Genomic DNA, 8,069 nt, shown 5'->3' with positions numbered 1-8,069 from the left:
AATTTTATCTTAAGCTTTTCTTTCTTTGATGGAAAGATATATTTCTATTCCTTGAAGTGAATGCGAGCAGTGTATATTTGCCACATACAGGAACAGATCAAGGTATGCACAGCATCATCTATACTGAGATTCATATTCCTCATAACTTTAAATCCTATGTGAAGCTACTTTTAATAGGCCAGAAACCTGCTCACTCCGTGTCACTGGGCTGACTAAAAATGAAATGTGACTGCTAACCATGCCTTACTGTGGCTGTCAAGGCACTATAGCTGGCACGACTAAGTGTTGAGAACCAAAACTATTTGTATGAAGTGATTTTTTTTTTGTGGATAAAACATAGCTCTGGCTACTCCTAAGTCCGGATAAGCACTTAGCTCAGCTACAAGCTTTGTGCAGTTCCTAACCTGCAGAGAGTAACTTAAACTGCCTGTTCATCGGGTATGAATCTTACCACAGATACTCTGCACAGTGGTTGTGAAGTAGAGGGACTTACCACATACATGAGTTTTTCCTTTTCTCCTTTTGTAAAGTAGCAGAGACCATCTGGGAAGCCAGCAATGAAATTCTCTGCTGTCATCTTTTCTTTCATTATATTTATCGGTATGGAATCAAATAATCTTTTCTCCTTCCTACCCTAGGCAGTGATAGGAGCAAGCCTAAGAAACCTACCTGTTTCAAGGTTTGTGGAGTAAGGTGTTCTTAATATGACAGGTGAGAAGATAGATGAGGCATTTTTCATAGTGGAAGCAAATTTAAGTCACTAAATCACACACACAGAGCAAGAGTTCCTTTCTCAAACATTTCGAGAAATTCCTCAATATCCTTGAAATGTGACCCTAAAATCTGAGATAATGAAGAATTTTTTTTGCTCTCTAGAATCACACGAGGATTTATATTCAACCTGGCAAGTGAGACCATTTCTTGAGAACATAGGTTCATTTTCCTTGGTTCGCACAGGTTCATTTTACTAGACTTGAGCCTTTTAAAATTGTGTGTCCAAGTCTGATCTGTGACGTGCCTGTTCAATCCTCAGCTATTGGAGAACAAGAACTGCCAGAAGCTACATTTCACCTCTGACATGTGTTGTAGGATGGGGTGAACCATCCTCAGAAAATTCTCTCTTTCTGTTATGGAAGGAGTGTAGAGGATAAGATTCAACCCAATTCTGACTTTCATATTGTTATAGGAGAATCATGTGACCATAGATTTTGGAGGTATGCAAATCCAGAGATGTTGTAAGCTGGCAATAAATGAACTACAAAGTTCAGAAGATTTTGATACCTATTAAAATGGGATTGTCTGCCTCAGCGTATAAGGCTTTTATATGAGATTTAACTGAGGGAGTGCAGTCAACTAGTTAAAGATTAGACTATGGACTAAACAAGGCCATGGTTTTTTCCTTGCTCAGACATTGTTTTTCTGAGTGCTAATTGCTTTTCTATATTTTAATTTCCTTCAGCATAAATAATGATAATAATATGTGAATCATAATGGTCTTTTGTAACTGAATTGAAGAAGGATTATTAACTGCTATTTTGGGTTGGACTGCATTTGAGAATGGAAATGGCAAGACTTGTTTTCGTAAGACAAATAGTTGAGCCTTTGACATCTGATATGGAAAATTTGTCTATGTAATGCATATCAGTGAAGCAGTTTGTATCCAGTTTGTATCTGAGAAACTGGCATATTTGACTCCAATAACTGATTTAGAAACTGGCTTACCAGATTGTCCTGTGTACAGTAGAGAGGAATGGGGCTGCTGTACTGTGCCAGAGCAGGGGAAGAATGGAGGCTTTTTCTTGGAAATGTTCCGACGTTTCGGATAAGCATTTAGAGAAGCCACAGGAGTGCCAGGATCAAGAGCCTGAATGCAGAATATAAGCTTAAGGACGTGGTGATGGATTGCTTTATTCTTGTATTAAGACCCCATACAGTGCTGTATTCAGTATAGTTTACCATCGTTTCCAAAAGATGCAGTCATACCTGAGAAGGGACTGTTTGAAAAGGGCTGTGAGATGAAACTAGGTCTAAAGAGAATACGAAGATTGACTAATAATTTTGGTCTTCTAAAGGAATATTTTATGTGGCTCAACTAAACTATATAAAATCTTATGTAGTCAAATCTACACTTCTATTGTGGTGTCATAAAGCCCATAATAAAGATTTGGGGTTTTGTCTACCATGAAAATGCAGTGCTGATGCATTTTGCTGTGAAATGTGGTAGACTGAGGTCACGGAGATATTATCAGATCTTTCATCACCATGCATCCCAGCAAATAAAATGTGAAAATCAGTTTTCAAAGTCCAAACCTCTAAAATGTCACAATGGTTTCTGAGTTGTAAAGCTTGAAATTGCAGTTTTTAGTGAAATGCCTTGTGCTGCACTATTAACATTTGTTAGATGGCAGCAAAAAGGCCACTTAGAGCAATCAGGGTGATTTTGTTTGTTTGTTTTCATCTTCTATTAGCCTAAAACAAAGTATGAAATTTGCCATTTTAACAATAGCTGCCCCATTAGGTCTGTCCTCTCTTGCTGAAGTTTTTGTGGAATTCTGAATTCAGAGCAATGCCCATCTAGATGACTTTTCTTGGCCTAAACCAGATGATACAAATGCACCTAAGGAAAGCCCATATGTGACTAGAAAGCATGAACATAGTTAAGTCTGAACAGTGAGAAACTGGGTGATGTCAGAACATCATACTGAATATGCTGTATGACCAAATGAGACAGACTGGGGAAAAAAGTCCCCAAAGCCTTAGCAGTTAAATAGTACCTTTGTTTAAAAAAAAAAAACCAACCAAAAAAAAAAAGAAGTCACTTTATCATGGGGGAAAGCCAGGATACGTAAATAGACAGAAGAATGTTTAGTGTCACAATATGACTTGGGAGTGGTACTAAAGCTTAATCAGCCATATAGTTTGCAAACTTTCCCACAGCTAAGTTGATGGCCAAGCCTAAAATAGCTTGGGAGATGAGCTGAGATAAATTTCTGGATACTTATGTGGCTCGTCTCTCTCTTCCTAAAGTAGGAAAAAACGAAGATGACAATTTCTCAGAGAAGCCCTGAAACTTTTTTGGGAGAGCTGAAAAAAACTGCAAGAATGTTTTGGTAGTGTGTTCAGTTTCTCAGCCTGTAACATAAGAAGGTCTAGCAGGAGAAATGTTAATGGAAGATTAGTCTGGCGGCTTTGATCCCGGAAGAAAAAAGGAGATCTGATTCAAAAGATTGGCTTCAGTTTGAGGTTTACTTTGGAGTTTCTGAGGGGATTTTCCTCATCTAACGTATATTAAGCACTTAGGAATTCATTGTCTCTAACCTAATGGTATAGGCTTTGCCTGTAGTTGGTGAGAGAGAAATGATCAGTTGCCTGGAGTGATACATCTGTATTGCTCTTGGTGGTTGTTTTAGGATGGGCTGATTCATACCCTGAAGATACCTATCCTTCTCTGCTGGCTGTAGGCAGCCTTGATGCCTAGCCTAGACTTACACATGTAAGTTTTTGATGGCTGATGTGGATGCAGTGTGTCCTCCCTCAGTGACTCTGTAAGTCCATCTCTGATCCAACACGTCTGCTTTTAATAATGCAAAGTAAAAATCCCCTCCCCTTCTTAAACTTTCATATTAATTAGGTGTGAAGAATTACTTCTTGCATCAGTTCACTAGAATTTCAAGATTGTTTAACTACTCTAAGTGACCTAAGGCATATAAACCAAGATAGAGCAAGTGGGAAGAGGGAAACAAAGTGCCACTTTTTGAAGTACAAAAGAACAGGATGAAAATAGTTCCTTCTCTTTTGGTTTTAATATTTGCTTTTGTTCATCTCTTGGACTTTAAAGTCTCATCAAACAATCTATCAGCACCTGTACGGTGAACAGGGCCCTTTAGCAGGAACAGTAAAAGGGAGCCATCAGTAGTTAGTCCTGGTTGTAATTTTAAGCATATCATTCAATCCACTCACGCCGGTAGGACTTCTCTTAACATTCATTGAATGTGTGCATGTCTGTGAAAGGGCTTTTTCTTCCTTAATTAGATGAACGTGCGTAATCCAGTAGAAAGCAGCCATATGCAGATGGACTAAATTCCAGCTCTGACCTCTTTACTACATGGTCAGTGCAGAGAGCTAGCTAGACTTGAAAAACAGCTCAGGTCCATGTAATGTACTGAGCTGCCTAGAGCTAATTAATAGGAAACACTCAGTAAAATAGTGAATTAGAAGAGATTTCCAGCAATAAGGAACGGTTCTGACCAGGAACAGGTTGAGAACAGTATTTCAGAAATAAATAGGAAAAAAATAAAAGGTACTGGAGTTGCTAACCTGCACTCAGTATGCTTTTGGATCGTGCCGGGGGATGGGTTTAGTCCTGATATTTGATTCAAAGTGATACCAGCATCATGGTGTGGAGAATCAAACAGCTCATGTGTCTGCCAGTACTTCAGTTACTGAAAATCTGTTTTGCAAATGCTTGGTAAACCTGTGATGGTGTGGAGCTGTTTTGGTGAAGCGTCCAGGACATCATGGAGTAAATAACTGTAGTTTACAAAACTGGAAGGGGAGAAAAAAAAAAAAGAAAAAGCATTGTGTACTGCTGCTTTCCCTGGTGTTTCCTGTGCCTGAATACCATAAATCATAACACATTGAAGCAAGATGGCCAAATAATTTTGCTTAACTTGAAGTTTGCTGTGCTTTTCTAATTGGTGGGGGTGTCCTTGAGGTGACATTCTGTTCTCTTACTTGCCAACTTTACAGTGTTTTATTGCTTAAAGGGTATTACAGTCTTCTGGGAATGCTGAACTCTTCTTGCTGTGAACCTAAAAGATACTGATTTCTTGGAATAGGGTTAACAATTATCACAGAACCAATTCCCAGGAGGTGCAGGTAAAGCAAGCACTTTGATTCAACATGGAGTTTAGGATCTTGGAGATCAGTCACCCAGATGACTAGATCATCTAATCCAGTCGTCTGCCCAGAGCAGGACTGATTTTAACTTTCTAAATAGATGCTTGCTGAACCCGTTCTTACAAATCACTGGTGCTGAAGACTTCCTGATGTCTTGTTCTTCCCAGGTGATCTAATTTGGGTCTGCACTCTTATGATTAGTAACTTGTTGATAGTGTCCAGCTGAATCTCTCAGATGGTGGTTCATGCCCATAACTTCTAGTTTGTCTAGTCTGGACATAAAAACCAGATGACGCTTCTTTTTCCTGCAAGCTCTTTGATTCACAAGGTGGTCTTAACTCCTTTTTTACTTTTGACTATGTGACTCCTTTTCATCCAAAGTCAGAATAATTCAATATTAGATACCCAGTGTCGAGGTCATCAAACCTTACTCATCCTTGGCTCTCATGAAATAAAAAACTTTTCCTGTCTCCTTATTTGTCTGTGCAAATTAAGTGTTCTCCAGGCACAGAGTGGTATCAAGAGCTGATTCTGCTTTTTGCTGGTAACACAACCCAGTACGTTTTGAGAGGTCCAAAGAGAGATCTGGCAAGGATTTTTTTTTCCCCTGCTAAAAGCCTGCCTGCCTGTGGCCGAATCTCTGCCCAGCAGATTGAAGCATATGACTTCTGCTCATGAAAATGTGATCCTTTATGAGAAAGAGAAAACTGTGATCTGGTGTTCTGGTTTTGTGCTCTTTTTTCAGTTCCTTTTGATTGGCAAGAAACGAGTACACACTTTAATTACATCTGGCCCTTTTACAACACGACTAAGCTGTCCAACAGATGTCTGCTTTGGGTCCGAACAGCATGAACATATGACAGGGAGGCAAACAATAATCTCGGGGAGTTTCATCCCTCTTGTTTTTTGCACAGATTTGGTCACACTATATCAAATGCCTGTGCAAGTTCTTTTAATCTTTTTGAAAGTAACATTGCCAACAAGTAGCTTCTGAATGTGGTCTCCCCTTACGACTTCCAAAGAATAAAGACCTCACTGGGGAAGATATCCTCAGATCGCATCTAATTGCCACTCATAACCTGATGATGCGCACAGGGATCGAAGCTGTATAGGCCATATTTCAGCAGAAATCCTTAAGGAGGACTAGGAAATGGATACCATCAGGCCAGATTTGGAGGACTGGAAATAATTTACCCATAACTCTTGATTTAATCTATCTGTCTGTTCAAATTCATCTCTCATCTAATCAATCTGAACAAGAGGACTGAAATTCTGGAAATAGTGTGTTTATTAGTTTAAAAAAATAATAAAAAAAGTTCTGGAAAGATGTCTTTTAACAAGTTGTTGAGTTAGCAATTCTTTCTTACTCTACAGCCCGGCTCTACCACACATACTGTAACTTTCATCTCCAGCCAGAAAACTTCAAAGTCCTTCTGAGGTCAAGGGCAGTGTGGCAACATGTATTAAATCAAGGGTTCCCAGATCAGTGTACGTTCTTGGATGTGGACGTGGACTGCAATGTACGATGACATTGTAGAAACTAGACTAATCTAGCCACTTGGAGAGATTAATGATTCAGGGCTGTACCAGCCTGCAGAGCTGAGAGGGTGGGGTTTTGTTTTGTTTTGTTTTAACTACTGTGATTTAAAGAGGAGAAGGCACATACGTTACTTCAGTATATTGTTCTGCAGCTTTCTTTACTAGATCTACTTATTGGTGAAATTCACGTAATGGTACCGCACAACCCAACTGGTAAGCAAAATCCTCTCAAAGCAGGGCAAGAAAACAGTCCTTTTCCAAGTGTAGCTTTATCACAAACATAATGAAAACCTGGTTTATAAGGTAAAGCAGTAATCCAGAATAATAGTTGGCTTGGAGCGATGCTCTGAATTAGTTGGTTTTGCTCCGAGTTCTAGCTTTTGTTCCATTTGGTATAATCTCATTTTCCAGTTTCAACTATCATGTTCTTTCTGTCCAGAGAATAAAATGCAAGCTACCCCTTGCCTGATATATTTCTGTTCAGAGCAGTGTAACTCAGGGGCTTAGCTTTATTAGGCAGCAACGACGGTTGTCACTTTTCCTCCAAACAGGTTGGAAAGAAACATAATGAAAACTTTACCTATTTTGCTACAGAAGCAAAACCAAAGCCTTATAGTAACTGGCAAGAGTTTACACATTTTCAGGTGAACTAATATTCTGAAATTGTCTTCATTAACCTTGGAATTACCAAAACTCATGGTGGTAAGAAAGAGTTTTTGCACAAACGGAGCTGCATTTGAATCCACAAAATAATATGCACACAAAGCCTGCTTTCTTTCCTTGAAAATACAAGCACTTAAATAAGGTTTTAAATAAGATTTTCAATACTGTAGACTACCTCTAAGCTTGGTAGAGTTAGACAGAGGGAGGGCAGCTTGGCTTTTCGGTGCATTGAATCATTCTGTGGAGTTGCCCATCTTATTTAGGCACTTGAGTGAAGTGCATACAGTTCAGCGTGGTGTGTTTAGCTAAAAATATGCACAACCATATGTGCAGGGTATGTGGATACCTCACTATGTGCTTTGGGTGTGCAACTACACAGTTCTAATTTTTCATAAAATTGCAGAAAGGATAGGGAAGAAAAATGTTCACAATGTTTGTGTGAATATGCATGCATTAAGTCGACAGTTTTCCTACAAATATTATAAGGTAGTATATCTGTGTACTATACATACTTAATATTTGCTTTGAAAAGCTCTTTTTAAATCCCACTTCCAAATTAACTTAGAAACCTTGATTCTCAGGGTGAGCTTAGTTAACTAAAGGGAGAATAATAAAATTAATTCGTGGGACCAGTAACTCGGCTGCAGTTTCAAATATCCAATATAATTGCTCCAAACTGCCGGGTAACTAAGTTGGAATGTTGATTCCTCAGAAAACCTCCTTCCAAATGAATCACCCTCTTTGCTCCAGGCAGAACTTCACTGTTCTTCAAGTTTCCCATCTACCTCTTGGCTGCTCCTAATTTGGTATGGGTGCCAATCTGTCATAATTAGAGTGGGAATAAGAAAACACAATTCAAGCAAACTTAAATAATCTTTCTGAACTTCAGCTAAAGCATGGTTTAGATTTTCAGTCCAGATTCAGGTAGTTTCTATTTTTGCCAAACAAATTACCTCATTGCAGAATAA

This window comes from Phalacrocorax aristotelis, chromosome 3 (genome assembly GCF_949628215.1).
Source record: "Phalacrocorax aristotelis chromosome 3, bGulAri2.1, whole genome shotgun sequence".
Classification (NCBI taxonomy): Eukaryota; Metazoa; Chordata; class Aves; order Suliformes; family Phalacrocoracidae; genus Phalacrocorax; species Phalacrocorax aristotelis.
Note: the sequence above shows the minus strand (reverse complement) of the source record.